Source organism: Callospermophilus lateralis, chromosome 15, assembly GCF_048772815.1.
Source record: "Callospermophilus lateralis isolate mCalLat2 chromosome 15, mCalLat2.hap1, whole genome shotgun sequence".
Taxonomy (NCBI): Eukaryota; Metazoa; Chordata; class Mammalia; order Rodentia; family Sciuridae; genus Callospermophilus; species Callospermophilus lateralis.
In genome coordinates, this window is record NC_135319.1 from 64,847,740 (window position 1) to 64,860,590 (window position 12,851).

General features: G+C 41.2%; 1 pseudogene; it reads right to left on the minus strand.

Annotated features, from left to right (window-relative positions):
- Window positions 1–11,581: 11,581 nt before the first annotated feature.
- Window positions 11,582–12,102, minus strand: LOC143381073 (SUMO-conjugating enzyme UBC9-B pseudogene; annotated as a pseudogene).
- Between the last annotated feature and the right edge of the window lie 749 nt (window positions 12,103–12,851).

Consider the following 12,851-nt stretch of genomic DNA (forward strand, 5'->3'; position numbering starts at 1 on the left):
CCACAGATTTTGATATCTGAGGGTGGGGCTTCCTAGAACCCATCCCCCTGTGGATGCTGGGGGATGGCTATACCTTCTATACTAAGTCAGTACTGGATTCTTTCCCTTTCCCTATCCTCCAGGAGCTGTTCACACAGCTAAACAGGTCTGGTCCCCCAGTGACTGAGACTGATTCACATGGGTTTCTTCTCCCCTACCCACTCTCTCTTCACCCTCTCTCTTTTATTGGTACTGGGAATTGAACTCAGGGGCCCTTAACCACTGGGCCATACCCAGTTGTATTTTATTTAGACATAGGGTCTCAGTTGCTAATACCTCACTAAGTTGCTGAGGCTGGCTTTGAACTCGAGATTCTCCCACCTCTGGAGCCACTGGAATTATAGGTATGCATCACCGTGCCCAACTTTGCATGGGTTTTTTGCCATATGTCCTGTTCTAGAGAGAGCAGGGAGAACTTTCACACTCAAGCAAATGGTGAGTTGACTTTGATTTTCCTTGATAAATGATTCTAGACATTCTAAATTTATATATATATATATATATATATATATGTTTAGAATATACATATACATATATACATATATTTGTAGTGGGACATAATACTTTTATTCTATTTATTTATTTTTCTGTGGTGCTAAGGATCGAACTCAGTGCCTCACACATGCTAGGTGAGTGCTCTACCACTGAGCCACAACCCCAGCCCCTCTAAGCTCTTTTTAAAAACACCCTTCTGTTTATGATATTACACAAGGCAACTTTGATGACAGTCCTTTTGTCTGAAAGCACAATCTGGACAAGCCAAAAAATAACAAAGCCCTATAAGCAAATGGTACATTATATATATGTCATTTAGTTGAGTGTGGTTGCACACACCTATAATCCCAGCTACATGAGAGGCTTAGGAAGGAGAACCTCAAATTTGAGGCCAGCCTGGGGAACTTAGTGAGACCCAGTCTCAAAATAAAAAATAAAAGAGGTGGGCTGGGGTTATGGCTCAGTGGTAGAGCACTCACCTAGCAAATGCAAGGCCCTGAGTTCGATCCTCAGCACCACATAAAAATAAACAAAGGTATTGTGTCCAACTATAACTAAAAAAATAAAATATTAAAAAAGTAAATAAAAAAAAAAATAAAAGAGCTGGGGCTGTAGCTCAGGGGTAGATCACTCCTGGGTTCAATCCCCAGTACCCAAAACACCATTCATATAGATTAGAATGAAAGGTGATATTGTATTAATATGCTTGGGCTGCTATAACAAAATGTCAAAGACCAAGCAGCCCGGATGAGAGAAATTTATTTTCTCACAGTTCTGTAGGCTGGAAAATCCAAGATCAAGATGCCAGGGAAAGTGGGTCAGGTGGCACATGCATGCACCCCTAGAGGCTGAGGCAGGAGGATTGCAAGTTTAAGGCTGGTATCAGCAATTTAATGAGACCCGCCCCAGCAATTTAGAAAGACCCTGTCTCAAAAAAAAAAGAAAATTAAAAGGGCTGGGGATGTAGCTCAGTGTCAGAACACTTGCCTAATATGAACATGGTCTGAGTTCAATCCCCAGGACTGCCAAAAAGAAAAGGAAAGAAAAGGGCAGCCAATTCCATTTCTGGTAAGGGCTCTTACCAGAAGGCTTATAGACGGCCTTCTTCTACTTCTTTTTTTTTTTTTTTTTTCAGAGAGAGAGAAAGAGAGAATTTTTTTTTTAATATTTATTTTTTAGTTTTCAGCAAACACAACATCTTTGTATGTGGTACTGAGGATCGAACCCAGGCCGCACACAAACCAGGCCAGCGCATTACCGCTTGAGCCACATCCCCAGCCCCTAGACGGCCTTCTTCTCATGTGGAGGGGACAGGTGGCAAGAGGGGGCTGAATGCACCCTCCTGATAACTGGATAACCAATCCTCTCCAGTGACATGGACAGGATAGCATCTGTGAAGGCAGAGCCCTCATGGCCTAACCACCTCATTAGACTTCATCTCTTAACACTGTTGCCTTGGGGATGAAGTTCCCAGCATATGAAGTTTGGGGAGAACATGCAAACCATAACAATTTATGAAGTATCAAAACAACACCATGTTATAGACCTTAAATATTAACATAAGTTTTATTAGTTAGGCTTCAATAAATCTGGGGAAAATAAATTAATAATAAGCAAATTGCCACCTAGAAGTTAGAGAACATATATATATTGTTAGGATACCTTTGACTGTTGGACAGAAGTCCCAGAATCCTCAGTCAAGAGCCTGGCAGGAAACAGTTCCTAATTCATTTCTCTCCCTCCCATTTCTTGTGGGTGGTTTTTCTTGGTCAGATCCAGTTGAAAGCCAGAGAGGAGGGAAACCCCCTGATGTTGAAACCGATCACCCTCCAGGGCAAGAACAGAGTGGAAAACGTGGAGAATGGATCAGGAGGTAAGTAGAAGGTGTTATACCAACTGAATTGGCTTAGTCAAGCAAGAGCTTGTTTTCTCACAAGAGGTCCAGAGGCAGGGGGATTCTCAGCACACTGGCAATATTTCTCCTAATGGCCCCACCCTGGTTGTAGCAGTTTTATAAACAAAATTCAACCAGTGTATGTCTTTCCATACATCAGGGTTTTTACATTTTTTTTTATTTTTTAGTATTTGGCGGACACAACATCTTTGTTTGTATGTGGTGCTGAGGATCGAACCCGGGCCGCACGCATGGCAGGCGAGCGCGCTACCACTTGAGCCACATCCCCAGCCCGGTTTTTACATTTTACCTATTTATTTATAGACAGGGTCTCACTGTGTTGCTCAGGCTGACCTTGAACTCATGATCCTCCAGCCTTAGTTTCCCAAATTGCTGAGATTACAGATATGCTACCAAGCCTGGGTAACTTTTTCTTTTTAATAGAGTATTTTTTTAGAACACAATAAAATTAAGCAAAAAGTATAGTGAGTTCCCATAATATACCCATTGTTATGTTTTTTTTTTTTTTAATATTTATTTTTTTAGTTTTCGGCGGACACAACATCTTTGTTTGTATGTGGTGCTGAGGATCGAACCTGGGCCGCACGCATGCCAGGCGAGCGTGCTACCGCTTGAGCCACATCCCCAGCCCCATTGTTATGGTTTGAATGTGTGGTGTCTCATGTGTGAGACAATGCAAGAATGGTTAGATTATGAGAGCTGTAATCTAACCTATACAGTGGATTAATCCACTTGAGTGGATTTCCTGAGTAGTAACTGTAGGCCAGCCAGGTATGGCTGGAGGAAGTAGCTAGTGGAGATGTGCCTTTGGAATTTATATTTTGTCTCTGGTGAGCAGAGTGCTCTTTCTCTCTCTCTCTCTCTCTCTCACTCTCTCTCCTTCCTGGATGTCATGAACTGAGCAGCTTTCTTCCGCCATGCCCTTCTGCCATGATGGTCTGTCTCACTTTGGTCCCAGAGCTAGGGAATTGGCTGATCATGGACTGAACCTCTGAAACTGAGCCAAAATAAGCTCTTCCTCCTCTGAGTTGTTCTTGTTGGGTATATTGATCATGATGACAAAGGTGACTAAAACAGAAATTGAAACCAAGAAATGGGGTCATTGCTGTGACTAATTTGATCAAGTGGTTTGGAAATATTTGGAACTGGTTTGTGGGAGGAGTTTGGAAAAATTTGGAAATGCAGGCTGGAGAAGTCTTAGAATGTTGTAAGCTGAGCTTAGTGGGCGATTCTGGTAGGAGATCAGAAGACCAGAATGCTGATAGGAGAGCAGAGAGAGTATAATGGGCTCATGAGGTTTGAGAGGGGAAGGAGAACTCGACTGTAAATTGGACTAGAGGCCATTTGTGTTACATTCTGGCAAAGAAGTTGTCTTACTTTTTACTCATGTCCTGAGACTTTTGGAGGTTGAATTTAAAGTTGATGGACTAATTAATTTGATAAAATTTCAAGGCAGCACAGCATTCAGGCAGTAGTATGGATATTGCTGGTAGTTTTTAGTCAAGTTTACTGTGATCATTAGAAGCAGAAAGCAGAACAGAAAGATTTGAAAAACTTGCAATCTGTCTAGAAAAGTGCATGTAAATCCGGGTCAAGGAAACTGTGATTGTTGAAAAGATTACAGCAAATTCAGAAATGTAAGCACTTTATACAGAAACATTAAGAAAACTGGCTTAAGTGTATGTCAGAAATTAGCAAAAATTAAAATTCCTTTGAGAAGAGACCATGGGGGCACCTGCTTGCCCAGGGGGTCTGGGAAGTTTGTTTCAGCCACCCAAGCACTCAGAGGCCACTGCAGCCATGGTCCCAGGAAACCTGGCTACTAATTGCAATGGTAGCAGAGCTTGGTGTCATCCACATGATGCTAGTTCTGCAGGAATGCAGGATGCTGGAGTTAGGGAGTTATGGAGGCTTCAAGATTTCAAAGGAAGGTCTGGGAGACCAGGCAAAGTGTGGCAGGATCAGAATCCCTGCATGCAGTCCCTAAGAGGGAAATAGATGGAGATGTGAGAGGAAAGCCAAAGCTGCATGGAGAACCCTGAGATTAAGAGAGGTCATGTTGGCTGTAACTAGGAAGGTCATAGGGGCAGAGCTAAATGAGCCCTTTGGAGAGAACTTTTTGCCCTGCTGGATTTTAGTTTTGCTTTGGTCCAATCCCTTCTAGCCATGCTCCTGTTGCTCCCTTTTGGAATAGAAATGTTTACTTTGTGCCATCATATATCGCATATAAGTAAGTAGTTTTGTTTGTTTGTTTGTTTTGGTACCAGGAATTGAACCCAGGGGCACTCAACCACTGAGCCACATCCCCAACCCTTTTGGTATTTTATTTAGAGACAGGGTCTCACTGAGTTGCTTAGCGCCTCTATTTTGCTGAGGCTGGCTTTGAACTCATAAACTTCCTGTGTCAGCCTCCCAAGCTGCTGGGATTACCGGCACATACCACCGTGCCTGGCACTGTAACTTGTTTTCCTTTTTCTTTTCTTTTCTTTTTTTTTTTTTTTTTTTGTACCAGGGAACCCAGGGGCATTCAGCCACCGAGCCACCTCCCAAGCCTTGTTTTGTATTTTATTTAGAGAGACAGGGTCTCACTAAGTTGCTTAGTGCCTTGCCATTGCTGAGGCTGGCTTTGAACTCTGATCTTCCTGCTTCAGCCTCCGGAGCCGCTGGGATTACAGGTGTGTGCTACTATGCCTGGCTTGCTTTTGATCTTTATAGAGGTCATAGCTAAAAGTTTGCCTTGAGACTCAGATGAAATTTTGGACTTGGACTTTTGGGAATGCTGGAACTGTTAAGTTTGTGGGGACCTTGAAAATGGACTAAATGTATTTTGTACTGAGGCGGGCATGAGATTTTGGGGACCAGGGACAGAATGTTATGATCTGGATATGTAGTGTTCCCCTAAAACTTTATACATGAGACTGCAAAAATGTTCAATGATGAAATAATCAGATTATGAGAGCTGTAACCTAATCAGTGGATTAATCTGCTTGAATGGATTTACTGAATGGCAACTATAGGCCAGCCAGGTCTAGCTAGAGGAAGTAGGTACTGGCGCCATGCCTTTGGGATTTGTATTTTGTCTCTGGTGAGCAGAGCTCTCTTTTTCTCTCTGTCTCTGTCTCTCTTTGATTCCTGGGATGGTATTAACTGAGCAGCTTTCCTCACCATGCCCTTTTGCCATGATGTTCTGCCTCATCTCTGGCCCAGAACTTTGAGGTTGACCAATTTTGTACTGAACCTCTGAAATTGTAAGGGGGATAAAAAGGGGCTAGGATCTCAGTATCCCCATCAAAGGCATGCCCCCAGTGACCTAAATTTCTTTCATTAGGCCCTACCTCCTAAAGGTTCCACCACCTCCTTCGTAGCATCATAGGCTGGGGACCAAGCCATTAGCATATGGGCCTTTTGGAAGGCATTTCAAATCCAAACTATAGCATGTACATTTGTTGCCATCAATTAATCTACATTGGCACATCATTATTAACTAAATTCCTTAGTTTATAGAGTTTGCTCTTGGTGTTGTACAATGTGTGAGTTTTGACAAATGTCTAGTGATATGTATCTAGCATTATAGTTTTTAAATTTTAAATATTTAAAAAAATTTTTTTAGTTGTAGATGGACACATACCTTTATTTATTTATTTATTTTTACGTGGTACTGAGAATAGAACCCAGTGCCTCACACATGCTAGGCAAGCGCTCCATAACTGAGCCACAACCCCAGCCCTCTACCATTTTACTATATATATATATATATATATATATATATATATATATATATATATATATTATATTTATAAAGAATTATACATATATATTTATACAGAATTATTTCACTGCTCTAAAATCCTCTGATGTGCTTATTCATCTCCTTCCCTCCTAACCCCTGGCAACCCATGAATTATTTTACTTTTGCTATAGTTTTGCCTTATTATGGTTTGCATCTGAAACATCTCCCAAAAACTCATCTGTTGGAGGATGTGGATCCCAGTACAGAGAGATGTGGATCTCAGAGGGGTCCTTTGGGAGGTTGTTGGATTTTGAGGGTTCTGATTTCATCAACGCATCAATCTGTTGGTGGATTCATAACTTTGTGGATTATTGGGTGGGTAGTAGAAACTTTAGGAGGTACAGCATGTTTTGAGGAAGTTGGTCACTGGGGCTGTCATGAGATGAGCAGCTTTGCTCCACCACGCGCTGCACACCGTGATAATCTGCCTCACCACAGGCCCAGAGATAATGGATCCAAGTTATCATAGACTGAAACCATGAGCCAAAATAAGTATTTTCTCCTCTGAGTTGACTTTATTAGATATTTTGTCACACAATGAAAAGCTGGCTAATAGCATATGCTTTTTCCAGAGTGTCATTTGGAATCATACAAAACAGCCTTTTCAGTTGGCTATGTTTTCACTAAGTAATATGCATTTAGAATTCTTCCATGTCTTGTTGTGATTTGATAGCTAATTTCCTTTTAGCACTGAATAATATTGCATGGGTATACCAATTTATTTACCCATTTATCCAGCCAAGGTCAATCAAGGACAAGTTTTAGTATGAAAAAAGCAAAAAGTTGCTCTAAACATCATTTGTGAGGAGTTTTTGTGGTCATAAGTTTTCAACTCATTTGGGTAACTATATGATGGAGCACAGTTATTGAATCATTGTATAGTAACAGTATGTTTATTTTATAAGAAAAATGCAAAACTGTCTTCTGAAGTGACTGTACAACTTTGCTTCCCTACCAGCTATGAATTAGAGTTCCTGTTGCTCTGTATCCTTGCAATTTGGTGTTGTGAATGTTTTGGATTTTTCCCATCCTAGTGAGTGAACAGTGGTATCACATCATTGCTTTAATTTGTAATTCTCTGATGACATTAAATATTGAGCATCTTTTTATATCCTTTATTTGCTATATGTGTATCTTTGGTTTATTAATTGGGTTTCTTATTTACTTATTGTTGAGTTTCTTTTTCTTTTTTTCTGTACCAGGGATTGGACCTAGGGCACTTAACCACTGAGCAGCATCCCCATCCCTTTTTATTTTTTTATTTTGAGGGCCTTGTTAAGTTGCTGAGGCTAGCTTTGAACTTGTGATTCTCCTGCTTCAGCTTCTGGAGCTGCTGGGATTACAGGCACCACCATGCCTGGTAAGTGTTCTTTATATATTTTGGATAACAGTGTTTTATTTTTTGCAAATCTTATCTCCTAGTCTGTGATTTGTATTCTCATTCTATTAAAAGGGTCCATGAGTCAGTTTTAAGCAATAAGGACATTTTTTCCCAAGGCTGCCCATCAATTTTATCTTCACATTTCATTGGCTGAAATGAGATCAGGGGAGTCAAAGTGCCATGATTATCTGAACCAATCATGATTCTTCTTTTCTGAGCACATTGTATCTTATACCTGAACAAACTTGGTTCTAATTGAAGGAGGGTGTGGCTTGTAGGTAAGCAATCCCTACTTGCCATAAACACTAAGTATCTTTGGATCTGCTGGATCATTAGGCTTCAGTTGAACAATGGCTTATACTGCAGTCTGAACTTATTGCAGAGTCTTGTCTTAATTTGGAACTGATTAAAAACTGACAGTCTTGGCAGAGCATGAGATGTAGGTCTCTTTCACCATTGAAGGCCTATCTGAATATGGTTCAAGTTAATTGAATGCTCCAGAACTTCACTAAAGCATCCAGTCCCTCAACGTTTTTTGATGGTGCTGGAGATTGAACCCAGGGCCTTGTGCCTGTGAGGCAAGCACTCTATCAACTGAGCTGTATCCCCAACCCACAGTCTCTCAATTTCTGTAGGGCTTATCTCCTACTCTCCAGATTATGTAAGTTTTACTAAGGCATCTAAAGTACTTGCTATTTCCTGATTATCAGACCAACTTAGCCTAATACTGTCAACGTAATAGACCAGTATGATGTTTTATGGAATGTCAAGATGGTAAAGATCTATATATGAAAGAAGGCAGAAGAACTGATGGCATTAACAGTCAGCCTCTTTCTCTATCCTCCCAAGATCTTGTTCAATGAGCCTGTGAACAAAGTGACTTATCATGGCAGACATGGAGGCTACACATGGGTTTAACTATTTGGAATTTTCCTCACTAAAACTGACCACTACTCTTGCCCACGTCCTGTGCAGGTGATGGAATTTGGGTTTCCTCTCTGTGGAGTGAGCTGGCTACAAAATAAAGCTAAGAAAAGAAGGTGGTGAAAAAACCACACTAACACAGAAAGTAATTTCAGAAAGTGGGGGGTAGGACGGCTCTTTGACCTTAGGGGTTTCACTGAGTTGTTTAGCCCCTTGGCATTGCTGATCGTCCTGCCTCAGCCTCCCAAGCCACTGGGATTACGGGCGTGTGCCACTGTGTACCCGGTCCAATATTCTTAAATGAGTAAAAATAAATATTATGTAGAGAACCTGCTTGAAAATGTTAAGTAACTTCTCATTGCTTTCTTTTTTTTTTTCTTTTTTTCTTTTTTTCATTCACAATCCTTCCATACTGGGAAGAGAGAGTGAGAGCCCAAGTTGTGTTTATTTATATGGGGGAAATATCAAAGGTTTTCTACATAATGTTCTTTTGCCAAATAAGGTAGGAGGTGGGCTGTCCAGGCCCAATGGGTTACTCCCAATTCTGGAGCTACAAGAGCAATCTCCCTAGCCTAGCGAAGACTGAGGTCATGGGCATTGCATAATCCGTTAAGTGGGAGGAGCCACAAAATAACTTGGAATGCCAAGCCTTGTCTCAAGGTTGAGTGAAGATGCTAAATAGCTCAGGGTTGGCTTCCCACACACTACTGAGTGGCAGATTGAGTACACCTAATCTGCCAAAAGCAGAGATCCACACAAGATTCTATTTGGCATTATTCACCAAGGAGACCAGAAAGCCATCTGTGGTAAATTTATTTCATTGCACCTCTTTTCCATGAGGCACAGATCTATCCTTCTTGTGGTAGGCACATGATCTGAAATTGGACTTGCTTTCCTTTCTGGTAATACTTCTGCTAGGACCACCATTCATGGGCTCACACAGTGTTTAGCCAGCTTCACGGGGTTGCTAATAGCATTACTTCTGGTCAAAGAACTCATTTCACAGCAATGGGCTCACAGTCATGCAATTAATATCCATCACCTAAAAGTAGCTAAACTAACTGAAAGGTGGAATGGCTTACTGAAGACTCAGTTGCAGTGCTGTTTGAGAGACAAGACCCTGAAAGGATGAGGTCCTTTCTTATAGATGCAGTATATGCTGGACACAGTGGCACAGACCTGTCATCCCAGTGATTCCGGAGGCTGAAACAAGTGAATTGCAAGTTCAAGGCCAGCCTGTGCAACTTAATAAGATCATCTCAAAATAAATAAATGTGTGTGTGTGTGTGTAGTTCAGTGGTAGAACACCCCTGTACTGCAAAAAAAAAAAAAAAAAAAAAAAAAAAAAAAATGGGAGTATATACTTTGTGTCTTTATTTGGTACTATTCCCCCAGTAGATCTGAAAATCAAGGGTAGAAGTAGAAGTGACTCTACTTCTTTTGTTTGTTTGTTTGTTTTTATTTGCTTGCTACTGGGGATTGAACCCAGGGCCTCACCTACACTAGACAAGCATTGAGCTACACCCCTAGCCCCCCCTTTTTTCTATCTTGAGCAGGTTTTTTATTTTATCTTTTTCCACCACTTACCCTGGCCCTTAGATCAATATACCTATAATTCCATGCTTTGCTTTTCAGTTACATATTGAAATGAAAAAGTAAATCAAACTAATGGGACAGACTACTGCTTTGTTTCCAAAAGACACTCTTCCTAAAAGTTACTGGCCAAACGTACAATAGTACTACCTCTGTTTGTTTAGTAAGAACCCTGGCAGCATGCTACTATACTTGTAAGATATTCAAGTGCTTTTCTTGCCTTTCATTTCAGAATACTTTTCTAATGTGAAGTTCTGAATTTTTAATTTTATGGCATGTGTGTGTCATTAGTGAAACTGGGAAAGCAAAATACAAAGCCTAAGATGAGAGTTCAAGTTGGGTCCAGAAACATCGGGAGTCCCATTGACATTGCCAGTAAAATCATCAAATGTTCTAGTTCTGTGGCCATCTGTTTAGTAAAGCTTTTTGCATGAACCTTCTATAAATTTTATCTGTTCAAAGGGAACTGATAGTCTCTAAGCCTATAGTGCAAATTAAAAGTTCAGGAATGCAGCAACTGACATTTCTAAAATACAAAACAGAAAAAATTCATAGAAAGTTCATGCAAAAAGCTTTACTGAACAGATGGCCACCCCCAGCCCTTTTAAAATTTTTATTTTGCCAGGCACAGTGGTATATGCCTGTAATCCTAGAGGCTTGGGAGGCTGAGGGAAGAGGATTACAAGTTTAAAGCCAGCCTCAGCAACTTAGCGAATCCCTGAATAACTTAGCAAGAACTTGTCTCAAAATAAAAAATTTTAAAAATGTGCTGGGGATGTGTCTCAGCAGTTAAGCACTGCTGGGTTAAATTCCTGGTACTAAAATAAATTAATAATAATAAATAAATAAATAAATAAATAAATAAATAAAATTTTATTTTTAGACAGGGTCTTGCTAAGGTGCCCAAACTGACCACAATCTTATACTCGTCCTGCTTCCACCTCCAGAGTGGCTGGCATTATAGGTATATACCACCATAACCACTTCTGCTTTCTATTATACCCAATAACATACTAGCAAAACTTTTTATAACTGCCCAAATAATCTTGAGTCCTGAAGGTTTTGTTAGGTAGGAGTTTAGGATGTCAAGATGGTGGAAGGTACAGAAAAAGGTACCAGATGGGAGTTGAGTCATCATGTCCCTGTTTACTGGTAAGTCCCATTACCATAACAACTCCCACCACTGAGGGCTTATAGTTTAAGACAACTCCTGCCACAGGTTTGGTATTTTAAGGAGGTACCATAAAGTGGCCAATGGAATAAATGATGCAGAGTCTTCAATCTGGTCTGTACAAGGAGGGGAACACCTCACACATAGCTCAATGTATAAGACAAGAATCCCCCGACATTCTCTCCCTCCCCCATCCCCCACTCCCTCCCTCTTTCCCTTTCTGTCCCTGTCTTCTCTCCTCTGCTTTATAGAGTATTTTCTCCTCCAATAAATCTATGCTTTGTCACTTCTGTGTGCCACTTTTGCAGTGCCACAGGGTTGCTGTCTACAAAGGTGCAAACTTCTTGCTTGAACACTTTTCTCATATTCCACTCTGTTTTTACACAGTAAATCATGTAGGCCTCTGCTTGAGTGGGGTCTTGCATATTTGGTTCATTTAGAGGTTCCTGTATTCCTAATACGATCTGCTTGATCGTGCTGGCTGGCCTCCAGTCCTTGTCCTCTTCCAGGATGGACAGACACACCGTACCAGAAGGACACACATTCAGGTGAAATTGTGGTGGCTCAAATTTACATTTCTGTGGTGAGGATGGATGATCATCTTTGAAGAGCATCCACAGCTTGAACAAGCCTCCTTCCCATGAGTCCCCTTCTTTCCTGGATGGCGCATTCCCAATTCATCAGGTTCATCGTGTTGTCTAGGTTCTTACTTGGGACAACCACAAGCAAAAGGGATGGTCCCTCCTCCAAGCTTTTCTCTTCTGGGCGAGTCTGCTGAGGGTGATCCCCGACATGTTCAAAGTCCCTGGGCAGCCACATCCTGGTGCGTCCCATCAGTGGCTTCTTGGTGTGACCTGGACCATGGTGGCCTCAGGGTAGTGAGACTTCTTCCATGATGGTTCAGAGCTAACATGTTTTTGTTTTTTTATTTTGAGACAAGGTCTTGCTAAATTGCAAACAAGGCAACTGCCTTGCCTTTTTGACATAGGTTGGAAGTCCTCAGTGTTGCTCCTGCTGTCCCACTGGTTAAAACTGAGTCATAAGCCCGCCCAGATTCACTGGAAGGGTACAAAGACCTAACATCTTGATGTGAGGAAAGCCAAAGAGCTTTGAGATTCAGAGCTAGGATTCAGGCCTACTTGCTTACCCACAGGATCGTCGTAAGGTATAGTAATGTGTAAGTTTGCTCAAGTACAAAAGTAGCCAGAGAGGATAGGTAAAGCTACCCTGTGCTCACAGAAATGAAGTCCAGCTCAGTGACCTACAGTAAATCATGGGTAACTGTCTGTCGTCCAACTCTTTGTCTGTGAAAGTTAATGTATTTGTGTTTGTGCATGTGTGTATGTGTGTGTATAATACTGAGGATCAAACCCAGGGGTGCTATACCACTGAGTTACATTCCTAGCCCTTTATGTGTGTGTGTGTGTGTGTGTGTGTGTGTGTGTGTGGTGTGTGTGTATGTGTGTATATATATATATATATATATTTTTTTTTTTTTTTTCACGTTCTGGGGATTGAACACAGGGGCAGTCAACCACTGAGC